Here is a 9,586-nt window from a genome sequence, read left to right as displayed (position 1 = left end):
ATCAAGTGCGGAGTGCCTCTCTCCTCCCCCCCATGTGCCGGTATCATAGTGCCATCTCCCCCCCAATGTGCCAGTATCATAGTGCCATCTCCCCCCATAATGTGGCAGTATCATAGTGCCACCTCCCCCCATAATGTGCCAGTATCATAGTGCCATCTCCCCCCATTATGTGCCAGTATCATAGTGCCATCTCCCCCCATAATGTGCCAGTATCATAGTGCCATCTCCCCCATAATGTGCCAGTATTATAGTGCCACCTTCCCCCATAATGTGCCAGTATCATAGTGCCATCTCCCCCCATAATGTGCCAGTATCATAGTGCCATCTCCCCTCATAATGTGCCAGTATCATAGTGCCTCCCCCCCCCCCAATGTGCCAGTATCATAGTGCCTCTCACCTCTCCCCCTGGCATCCACAGATCCCCCATCCTATAACAGTGCCATCCACAGACCCCCCATCCTATAACAGTGCCATCCACAGACCCCCCCACCCCATAACAGTGCCATCCACAGACCCCCCCCACCCCATAACAGTGCCATCCACAGACCCCCCACCCCATAACAGTGTCATCCACAGACCCCCCATACCCCATAACAGTGCCATCCACAGACCCCCCACCCCATAACAGTGCCATCCACAGACCCCCCACCCCATAACAGTGCCATCCACAGACCCCCCCACCCCATAACAGTGCCATCCACAGACCCCCCCATTGCCGCTCCAGTACAGTTATAAAATGTGTAATTTAATTAATAATGAATGATTCATGCTGCCCCCTCTGTAGTATAACATTTAATACATCCTACTTACAGGGCTACTGATATCGTAATGCAGGCCGGCCGGGCAGACGAGCGGCAGAGTGACTGACTGACGTCACGTGCCTGCGCCGCCTGCTTTATGAATGAAGTCACTCTGCCGCTCGTCTGCCAGGCCGGCCTGCATTACGATATCAGTAGCCCTGTAAGTAGGATGTATTGAATGTACTACAGACAGAGGGGCAGCATGAATCATTATTAATAGAATTACACATTTTATAACTGTACTGGAGCGGAGGGGCCGGAGCACAGTGAACGCACCGGCCCCCAGCTCCTCCTCCCAGTCCCTCCCACCGGGATTCGTTGGATTAGTTTCAGGTAAATTAGGTCGGCATTCGAGTCCACGAATCCCACGAATCCAGCAAGATTCGAGGGATTCGTAGATTCGACGAATCCCCCGTCCCATCTCTATTAAAAACCATTTGCTAAAGTGAGACAATCCCTTTAAGGCATATTTTTTTGTATATTTGTTCAGAACAAGTGACTGTTTCTTCTGATACTACAATGTTTGTATAAATACAGGCAAGCATCTGTTTCCGTTAAAGGGGTTCTCCAGGCTTAACATTTTTTTTCCTTTAAAAATCTAACCTGTGGAGGAAAGATCAATGATCACATATTTACCTTCCACAGTGCAGCCGTTCCTGAGATCTGCTCCCGGTCACGTGGTCCCTCTAGATGGCTTTTCTTGGCTTCCGGCCGAAGTCCGTCTTCTTATCTTCCTGTCTTCGCTTCCTTTCCCCAGCAGGAGACAAATCGTCGCTAGTGACTTCACCGCCTCCTGCTGGAGAAAGCAGCGGCCGGCAGTCTTCACAGCGCACTAGGCTGAATGCTAGTGTGCATGTGCAGGACCGCCGGCTGCTCTCTGTATCATACAGGCTTCTATGTGAAGCTTGTACAAACTCCTGCACAGCGCGATGTAAGTGCTCAGCAGGAGTGACAGCATAGCGATCAGCCACAGAGGCTTATCGATATGCTGTGGATCTCACTGGGGGCACTGACTGGCACATGAGGAGGCGGGACTGTGGAATTGTGGATGCACTCTGGGGCAATTAGGATGGCACATGATTTAACTGGGGCACAGTGTATGACACATGGGGACAATGGATGGCACAAGGGGGACAATAAAGGGCACAAGGGGGTGATGGATGGCACAATGGGGGAACTGGATGGCACAAGGGGGGCAATTGATGGCAAAAAAAAGGGGGCACTGCATGGCATGGTGGGTGTATTGGATGGTACTAGGAAGCACTGGATGGCACAAGGGGGCACTGGATGTCACTGTTATGGGGCACAGTGGATGGCACTGTTATGGACACACTGTGGAAGTCACTGTTATGGGGGCACTGTGGATGTCACTCTTATGGGCGCTGAGTATAAGTGATAAGGCTCGTGTACAGAACAGTATCTGATTTGTGGTCTGCAAGTCGCGGATCCACTAAATAAGGTTACTGTCCGTGTGCGATTCACATTTTTTTGCAGTCCAATTAAGTTCTATGGGTTTTAGATCTGCATTATAAGGACCAGAATAGGACATGTTCTATCTTTTGCAGAACTGACATACAGATGTGGAAAGCACATGGACGTCATCAGTGTGTTTTTACATCTGTATGTGAGTTCCAGTAAAGACAGAACATGTCCTATTCTGGTCCTCAAAATGAGGACCTCAAATCCATGGAACTCAGTGGAACTGCAAAAAATGTGGATCGCAATATGTATACAGTCGTGTGCACACTCTGGAGATAGTGAGGGAAGAGTCTGTGGACTGTCAGTGATGGGATTAGATACACCGCTCAGCAGGCTGTATCACACAGGATAGGATTAGATACAGATGTGATTGGATATGCTTGCTGATTCAAGCTGTTTTTCACACTCTGTAGATGGTGAGGGAAGAGCCTGCAGACGGTCAGTGATGGGATTAGATACACAACTCAGCAGGCTGTATCACACAGGATCGGATAAGATACACATGTGAGGGCAGAGCCTGTGGACAATCAGTGATGGGATTTAGATACTGAGTGAGAAGTAGATCCATGTCTGGGTGTAGAAAGAAAAAGGAAAAAGTCTGGTACCGTGTTAGCCAAAAGAAAAATTGTTTAGTGCTCTCATTAAGAGAAACAAAATAAGAGTATTGCAGGTTTGATACCTTTTAATGGCTAACAAAAATAGAAGTAATGATGTTACATAGCGAGCTTTCGAGACATCACCAGTCTCTTCATCAGGCGTACTACAAGAATATATGAAGAAACAGCAATATATATACAATAAGAACAGAGGCATGGGGGGATGAATGGACATTTGAAAAAAAACAGAACAACATATTAAAGATCTTAAGAATGAGTCCTTAATTATCTTACAGATAACGGGTGTGAAAGTTTTATGGTCTCTAAATTGATGTTATCTCAGAGACCTGGTGACCATACTATGTCTATAGAAGACTCTTTAGAGCTTGTAGTGTGTCATAAATCCCGGGGACAAATTCAGTCCAGTATTCAAAGTGTTAAGCAGTGTTATAAATTTGTATTCCCAAATTCTTCTAGCTTTTTGGGATTTGAAGTTACCTTTTAATATGAGAACTTTCATGTTTTCTATATTGTGTCCTGGGCTACAGAAATGCTTAGCCACAGGAAAATGTAGCTTCTTCTCTTTAATTGTGTGGCGGTGGGACCTCATCCTTGCATTGAGTCTCTGTCCTGTTTCTCCAATGTAGAGGCCTCCAACAGGACATTTAGAGCGGAGAATCAGATAAACAACATTAGATGTAGAACATGTGAATGTCCCAGGGATCCTATATTCCTGCTGTGTGTTGGGGATCCGGATCTTATCTGTTGTCATTATATGGATGTAGAAAGACACATGAGTTATAGATGGAGTAGCTGCTGCAGGCAGAGCAGAGTGCAAGGCGTGTCCAACCTGTGACTCATCGCTGTGCAGTGCAGCCAGGCTTGTGTATCAATAAAGTTATGTATTCAACAAAACAAGAAGGGGAGAAAGTAAACAGATCTGCCAGGATAGTCTGATGTCTTCTAGGGAGGAAGGAAAGCTCAGGGAGAACATAAAAACACATGTTTGTCGTACATAAAAATTATTTTGATTTCGGGACCGGACAACCTCTTTAAGGCATAATTTTTGGATTGTTTGTTAAGAGCAGGTCACTGTTTTTCTCTGATAAACATGTCTGTGTTTGAACACGATATGCCCCTAATAAGTGTCATGACCGGCGTCACGCAAAGGGAGGGAAATGGGAAGGCCCTGTCCAAGGGAGAGGGAAAGGTGGTGACCCCTAACTCACCTTGAGGCTGGCACCTGACTGCCCTGACGTCCCTAGACGGGTTCCTCACCCGAACGCCGATCACGTGCCTAAACCCTGGCTTTCCCTAAGATGAGCCCTACGTAGTGAATAGGGCGGTGGGAACACTAGTCCGCACCACTGACACTAAAGGAAGACACCAAGGAGAGGACAGACAATACAGACAAAACATATAATCCCAGGTGGCGACCACAGCAGACAACAAAAGCCCAACAGGGATCTGGAAGGTAACGCTCTGGAACAACGACCAGGGATCACAGCTACTCAGCTCCAGTGGGTCAGTATAGAAGTTCAGGCAGGAAGCTCTATATCTGGCAACCAGAGAAGTGGGAGAGGGGAATATAAGGAGGTTGGGAATGCTGGACAAGAAACAGCTGAGGAGAAGAAGCTACGGATCCCTGAGTGAGCCAAAAAGGGTTGCAAGGCAAACTCAGAAAGCTACCATAAAGAAACAGCACTATCTTTATACATAGAGCGCGCAGCCACCTGCTGCGACTTCCTGACCCCGGGTATAACGGAGTCAGACGTGGCTCTTGACACCCTCGTGACAATAAGCAACAGTTTTTGGAATGTTTTTTAATATTAAGAGTATAACAAATTCAATGACACATTATGTTAGACTGACTATTTGTTAACACTGTCAACCATGTGTTAACTCATAGCTATATATGCCAGTGTCACTCCCATTATTTGCTATTGCTGTTAATGCGTTAAGGAGCATAAAATCAAAAAGTAAAAAAATGTAATAAAAAAAGAGAAAGACAAGAGAGAAAAAATAGTGCCATATACAGATGCAGCCGAGATAAACTTGATGATTAACGCATTAAGTAAAAAATGGCACAAAAAGGTTAACTTACTCTTTCAATGTATTTCAATAGTTTTTGTCAAAAGATGGCACAAGTTAACACTATGACATGTGTTATCAGAATTATCAGAGTCAATTTTAGTTCGGCTAGATCTGTATTAATTTTCAGGCCAAATGGAGCACTTTTGATTTGGGTAGAATCGATTCAGACCTGAATCAAATTTTTGGACTGATCAGAGAATAGGACCTGAAATGAATTTTAAGTAATTCATTTATCTCTAGTGCATATGAGTTTTTAATAACTTTTTATTACACTTTTTTATGTTTACGTAGAGTATGTTTTTCTATTTTTCCAGTTTTGTACAGGGCCCCGAATGTTGTGGCTGCAGTCTGTTCAACTGTTTCGCTGTCCTAAGATGAATTTTTGCCGCTGGACAAGGACGCCAAAGGCTCTCTGTCCACTACTCACTCTCATAGGCCACAGGCCTCTAGGCAGAGGCGTCACAATGCAATTATACTACTGTATGTGGATGATGCTTGGTTGATGCATTCACATGCCTAGAGAAACAGTTGAGCCTGCTCTGATGTTCTCACTCCAGGCTCAGCTGGCACTGTTGACTGTTGTGCAGCACGTGGATCGCAGGATTAAATGGGGTTCTCCTGGCTACAGATATTGATGACTAATGTTCTTGATAGGTTATCAATATCAGATAGTGTTTCAGCATTGGGAACTATACAGTGTATGGAACTGGATGCAGTTGGCTCCATACAATGTGTAGTGTCTATTAAAGTGAATGGGAGTTGTGCTTCAGTACACTGTCTCCAGGAAAACTATACATTGTTTGAAGCCTTCTGCTTACACTCCTAATGCTGTATAGTTGTTTGCACTGCAACAGCTGGAAACAGCTGATTGGTGGGTGTGCTGGGTGTTGGACTCTAACCGATTTGATACTAATGACCTGTCTGGAGGATATGCTATCAATATTTCCAGCCTGGGCAACCCCTGTAAGTGCAGATTTGTCTGTATGTACCTGAGTATTCTAGATTGTCGGAATTTAATAAGTGAGCAAATATTTGGCTTGTAGGAGTGGTGCCCTCAGGAGATGTAGCAGAAAACATATGTTCTGGGTTGTTTTATCCCTAAGATCAAGCCTTACCCTGTATCAGTTCCCATAATAATGACACAGTAAAGAGTTTCCATCATAACTAATTCTGCTTTTTGCTTTTTCAATTGCTATTGATTTTCCTGTAAAAGAATAACAGCTCTTTGATAAATTTTGAATTGGAAATGACTAATGTATCATTCATACTGGGGGAAAAAAAAATCTCATCTGTTTTTGTAATGGATACATTCTTTATCTTTAGACATGATCAGGTCTTTAGATGACATCAGATTGCTATGGCAACAGAGATGGTCATACCGCAATTTCTGGATCTGAACTTGCAAGACAAAACAAAGTTCTAATTGATGAAGTTACCTTAATAGTCTGTGCCCTTGAGTAATGGATTTAATCACTGCTCCTATCTCCGTCAAAACAAAGGGTTCGACATGAAAGCTACCTCTTTTAAATTGATATTTTCTTTGACTTTTGTTACAAAGGCTTCTTTTTAGATTAGACGAGAAGCTTCGATGGCTTTCGCAGTAATGTAAGTTCAGCGATTGGTAAAATTACAACTTACATTTTGTTATTTTGTACTTTTCTATATTTTTTAAAGTATAAAAAAAGTTCTACTAAAAAGGAAACTTCTAAATTTTTATCCTCATGAATTTTAAAAAATACCTACCAGGGCTACAATGGTCAACTCATCTAAAATAATTCCAGCAGGTTGTAAAAACCATGAGTGACCTGTGTGGAGCAGTTTTATGATTTATCCTTTTTACTTCCTCTAAAAGATGACCCCTCACTTTTGTGCACCCTTTTTGTGATTTATTGCCCTTTTTACAGTAGCTGTAAGCCATGTGTGGTTTAATTTTAGCAGTTTATACTTGTTACCTGTAAGAATACATTTTGCAGTATAATTTCCCAAAGCTCTCCCATTTATCCTCTGTATTATTATGGGACAATAGCTGCTCCCAGTTTCTGCCCAGGAGTGCTGCCCTCAACCTAGGGAAATTGGCCTTTTTGAAAATTAAGGAGGGAATTTATCATTTACATTGCTTTGCGCATTTACACCAATTTATTAAACTGGCGCACTGAAATAATAAATGTGATGCAGTTGCGATGTGGTTTATGCTTATATCAGTAAAAGTATGCCTGGAGGGTGCCTGACATGGAGGTGTGACTTTAAAAAAAAAATCGCTAAAGGTAAATGAGACATTAAAGTGATCTACTCAACAAACTTGTCCTACTGTAAATCCCACTGCACTTTTGAAAGTGTTATGCGGTGGTGTAGGTAAAAGACGCAAAATTTTGCACAACTAAAAATGTGCTCCAAAAATACAATTGTATGCCAAAATATTGGGATAACACATTTGAGAAATGTCTCCCTAAGGGTTTTTTCACATCATCGTTTTGCTTTCCGTTATCAGACGGATCAGTTTTTTTACATAACGGAAATGTCTGAATAACTGAAAACAACTTAAGCGTCATTGTCTATTTTTAAATGGATCTGTTGGAATTTGCCTTTTTATAACGGATCTGTTCTTTATGTTCTTTTCCGTTAATAATTTCCGCTAACAGATCAGTTTTTTCAGAATTTCCTATGATTTGTAATTTGCTGTTGGTTTTGTGGTGGCACAGGTATATAATATTCTGCATTTCAACTTTTAAATCGTGAGGTGGGGGGTTGGAAGTGTATTTTCTTTTCTGAAGCCATGTTGCCAGCTCACATTCTCTTCGACTTGAACTATGGTATTCTGCGGCATAGATGGAGTCAAAGATGTCATCCTGTGCAGCGGCGCTTTTGGGGACATCCCATCAACTCATGGGGCGTTCACTGTGCTATAACCGGAGCTGCAGCAGCACCCTGAGAAGTTTGTGGTGTATTTCAGGATGACGGACGATTCTTTTGATGAGCTGCTTGGGAAGTTGAGAAATCGTCTTCAGTGCCGAAACACACGGTTCCGGAGATATGTGTCCCCTGAGGTGCAACTCATGGTGCTCATACAGTAAATATTTCCCCTGACATGTGACTATATAGGATTTTGATGCAAAATGTTAAACTGCATTAATACCAAAATCTTAGGTATTGATAGTCCAAAATGCCAGCCACCTAGTTCCCCTACATCATACTTCCTTTTTACTCCTCATTACTATATTGTAAAGCCTTGCAGTTAGTTCCTAATGTTTAATGTGAATGATTCTTTTGGACCAATATTACACTTTTTTTTTTTTTTTTCATAAATTCATCTTTGTCCTGTAGTATGTGTTTCCAAATGAGTAGGTCAGAAGATATACAAATAATACATTTTAATTGGAGAAACCCAGGTCTCGTAGTTGATATTTTGGTGTGTTTAGTCGAAAAAAGTCACTGGATGTCATTGTAATAAAGTGTAAATTTATTTGGCGCTCATTCTTTATCCAACTCGTTCAGCATCAAGTTGATGAGCTCTGTTTCACATCTGTATCTATTCTGGTATCAATATGTGGGGGCTATGTGTTAATATAAATTTGTTTTTGTTTTTTTGCTTGGATTTGCCTTGATAGTTTTAAGCAATTGTTTTCTAATTTTGTTGTTCAATTTCCATATTTTTTTATCTGTCTGGCCACCGTGGAGACCTATTCCAACATTCATTACCAATTTAGGTTGAGCAAGTCCACAATATCATATATCGTGAAGGATAGGTGCTAGGTAGAGTTGAGCGGACACCTGGATGTTCGGGTTCGACGGGTTCGGCCGAACTTCGGAAAAAAAGTTTGAGTTCGGGACCCGAACTTGACCCGAACTTGACCCCGAACCCCATTGAAGTCACTAAAATGGCTGTAAAAATGTCATGGAAAGGGCTAGAGGGTTGCAAATGTCGTCAAAATGTGGTTAAGAGCATGGCAAGTGCTCTACAAAAAAATGTGGATAGGGAAATGACTTAAAATAACATAAAATACAGTACAGACCAAAAGTTTGGACACAACTTCTCATTCAAAGAGTTTTCTTTATTTTCATGACTATGAAAATTGTAGATTCACACTGAAGGCATCAAAACTATGAATTAACACATATGGAATTATATACATAACAAACAAGTGTGAAACAACTGAAAATATGTCATATTCTAGGTTCTTCAAAGTAGCCACCTTTTGCTTTGATTACTGCTTTGCACACTCTTGGCATTCTCTTGATGAGCTTCAAGAGGTAGTCCCCTTAAATGGTTTTTACTTCACAGGTGTGCCCTGTCAGGTTTAATAAGTGGGATTTCTTGCCTTATAAATGGGGTTGGGACCATCAGTTGCGTTGAGGAGAAGTCAGGTGGATACAGAGCTGATAGTCCTACTGAATAGACTGTTAGAATTATTATTATGGCAAGAAAAAAGCAGCTAAGTAAAGAAAAACGAGTGGCCATCATTACTTTAAGAAATGAAGGTCAGTCAGTCAGCCGAAAAATTGGGAAAACTTTGAAAGTAAGGGCTATTTGACCATGAAGGAGAGTGATGGGGTGCTGTGCCAGATGACATGGCCTCCATAGTCACCGGACCTGAACCCAATCGAGATGGTTTGGGGTGA

This window comes from Bufo bufo, chromosome 2, assembly GCF_905171765.1.
Source record: "Bufo bufo chromosome 2, aBufBuf1.1, whole genome shotgun sequence".
NCBI lineage: Eukaryota > Metazoa > Chordata > Amphibia > Anura > Bufonidae > Bufo > Bufo bufo.
The sequence above is the reverse complement of the archived record's forward strand: the minus strand, read 5'-3'. Positions refer to the sequence as shown.